This window comes from Lepisosteus platostomus, chromosome 9 (genome assembly GCF_059453375.1).
Source record: "Lepisosteus platostomus isolate fLepPlt1 chromosome 9, fLepPlt1.hap1, whole genome shotgun sequence".
Taxonomy (NCBI): domain Eukaryota; kingdom Metazoa; phylum Chordata; class Actinopteri; order Semionotiformes; family Lepisosteidae; genus Lepisosteus; species Lepisosteus platostomus.
Window position 1 is genome coordinate 139,064 of NC_142619.1, and position 3,062 is coordinate 142,125.

At 44.7% G+C, this 3,062-nt stretch overlaps 1 long non-coding RNA gene across 1 annotated transcript; it reads right to left on the minus strand.

The window, feature by feature from the left end:
* Positions 1-471: 471 nt before the first annotated feature.
* On the minus strand, positions 472-2,860 carry LOC148654196 (uncharacterized). The gene is made up of 3 exons (XR_015941423.1): positions 2,676-2,860; positions 1,469-1,570; positions 472-573 (listed from the first exon to the last, which is right to left on the minus strand). It is a non-coding gene; the product is annotated as an uncharacterized LOC148654196 (long non-coding RNA).
* Positions 2,861-3,062: the final 202 nt, after the last annotated feature.

A 3,062-nucleotide genomic window follows, 5' to 3' on the forward strand; every position in this document is an offset into this window, starting at 1 on the left:
AGAAAAGTACCAGAGTATTCTCACCTAAGAGGAAATACTAACAAGTAGGATGTTCAAATGAAAAGCATTAAAAACTGAATGATCTTCAGTAGCTGAAATGATTATTGAGCTCTGGGTCACAGTGCTCCTGAAAAAAAATCAAATTTCAGCAGACACCCAAGGACAGCAGGTGAGCACCATGCTGAGCCAGTGTATAAGTGTATGAATCACAGTTTCAAGGAGCTTTTTTCAGTTTCGTTCCACTGATCGGCCAACACGGGGGGAACTTCAGTCTTACTCGCCCTATTGCATTAAGAAACTGTACAACATTCTCCAATAAGAACTTGCGACCTCACCTAACGAAAAGCAATTTGCGTAGCAGGGAAAGACTGGACTCCCACTGGGGATTTTTGTTTTTCATCCCGATGGTGATGTGCACTATATAGAACGTTGCTGGACCCTCCTCGGGAAGCGTGCAGAGATCACATTAGATGTGTTGCTCAAGCTCTTTATTGTCACGTACAGTAAACCCAGCAGTGTGGTCAGTGCGGGATGTGTTCTGTCCTGACGGCAGGGTCAGCAGCCAGAGGAGACCTGAAACACAAGACGGAGAGGTAAGACATTGATTCCGACAGAGACAGCTTTCACACCGGATTACTGACAAGAGGAGCAATAAGAGAAGAGTTGTAAAGACACGCCGAAGAGAATATTCTCATCTAAGAGGAAATATTAACAAGTAGGATGTTAAAATGAAAAGCATTAAAAACTGCATGATCTTCAGTAGTGAAATGATTACTGAGCTCTGGGTCATGGACAGCAGGGGAGTGAATGAGTTGTTTATTTTGTTTCCTGTGAATTATGTAGAATTCACAACGTGTTCCAATTGTACAGGAAAACCATTGAGAGCAGATTCACTTCTTCTGCGCCAGAATGAATGATTTCCATCTTCACTCTAGGGTACTGTACTTTACAGCACTGTATTGTATTCTGCATATATGTCTGTTATGTACACATTTTCTTTCTCACTTTGTCTCTCTGTCCATTTGTATCAGTTTGTTGGAGAGCACCATCACACCAGCATCACAACATTTATTCTACTGCCTTATTAAGCAAATGTCTCTACTAAATTCTTTTTATATATAAAACATTTTTTGACATGAAATACACAAATGGCTAATTATACTTTCTGATTATATTTCCATCTTAGAAATGAAGCATTTCTCTCCTGCAGTTTGAAGTTGTTAAATAGAAAACTGGATCACTCCAGGGCCGAGTCTTCTCCCTCTCTTACACTCTCTTACATTCGTTCACGAATGATCACAAGAGCAAACACACAGACTGGCTTCTCACAAAGTGTGTCGATGACACAGTCCCGGACAGCTTACTAAAGGACCCAGAAAATCACCACGGGCCAGTCTGAACAGTTTCACGGAATAGTCTGTTGACTTCTCTTTGATGTTTCATGTTACAAGAGCAAAACAATACTCACTGATTTGAGGATAATTGCGCCATCCCTCCAGCCTACTGAAATGAACCGTCAGACTGCAGAAGCTGTCAGTGACTACAGGTCCTTGGGCCTGGTCAGAGAAACCTGAGATGAGACAAACGTTGTGAGACCATTTATAAGCTTGTGACCTCAAATTAAACGGAAGTCAGACATTTTCAAAGGGGGCAACACTGCGGCACAGTGGTTAGCATCGCTGCCTCATAGCACCGGGGCCCTGGGTTTGATTCCAGGGCTGCTGTCTGTGTGGAGTCTGCATGTTTGTTCGCGCTGCAGGGGACACCTCACCCCCACAGACACAAACTCACACCACAACACAATCAACCTGCCAGTATCAGTTTGTGTTCAGTGCTGGGGAGGTGCCTTGTCCTTGCAGAACAAAAACAAGGTGATCAGGACTGACGGCAAGATTCAGGTATTCAAGTACCCAGTAAATCCAGGGCTCAAATGGGGGAACTGTTTCACGAGCTACACAACATCCTCACACACGATGACAGAGCCTTGGAAAGCCGTGTGGAGAGTGAGGTGCTCGTACCCAGCCGGAGTTAAAAGACCACGCATTGAGCAGAGCAACTGAGCAAAAGCACACTATCGATCTACCCAACCCAGAAAAGCACACATCTCTGTGATACAGAGGCTAAGGCAACATGTGAGTAAAGGATTTTGAATCAGCAATTGTGCTGATGAGCCAGTCAGCAATTTTTCAGAAACAGCAAACATGTCGTCAGCCTCCAGGAGCTGCAGAAGATTGTGAGATATAAAGGAGTGAAACCAGGGCAGGAGAAACTGATTCCTCGTGTAGGAAGCTGAGGAAAAAGATGCACACCCTGCAGACTGAAAGGAAGACAGCACAAACTATCAGTAATGTCAGCCTAGAAGAAAGTGTAGTGCAGTGTGTTGCAACTAAGTTTTTGTTCAATATTTGTTTTGTCTGAAAGAGACTGTTTTGATCAGATACATGCAATACTATTTCTTTCTCATTCTCTGTCTTTGTATGTCATATTTGGATCACACCATAAAGTTCATAACCCAGCCAGTTGCTTTGGCTCTGAAAGCATCCCTCAGCAGGGACAGCCCTGATCCCCAAACACAGGGCTGCCCTTCCCACTGCCCGTCTGCTCTCTGCCCAGTGGAAGTAGCGTTTCTGCCCCGCAGCTGTGTGAGAGAAGATGACCTGAGAGCACTAACCCACCTCTGGAGAGGGAAGAGTCTCAGCTGGAAGGGAGGAGGAGCTGCCGGGCTGCCGCAGACAAGGCGCCGCTGAAATGATAGAGAAATCTTTTAGAATCAAACGTCACCTGGCTCAGTGTTTAAGCTGTAGTACATGATCACATTAGATTATTAAAACATGCAGACTGCCATTTCCATTCTGTACAAACAAAGGGTTTTCCATTGCAGAAAACACCACTGCAAATCCAAAGCGGAGTGCACTGGGACTGCAGTCCAGAGAAACCCATCATGTTACAAGAACTGGAGGCCATTTCACACCAAAACTGTACAATAGGATTCTTTCTGCACACCCAGTACTGGGGGCTGTGTCAGAAGCTCCTCACCGTTCTGTGATGATTTTAGACGTCGA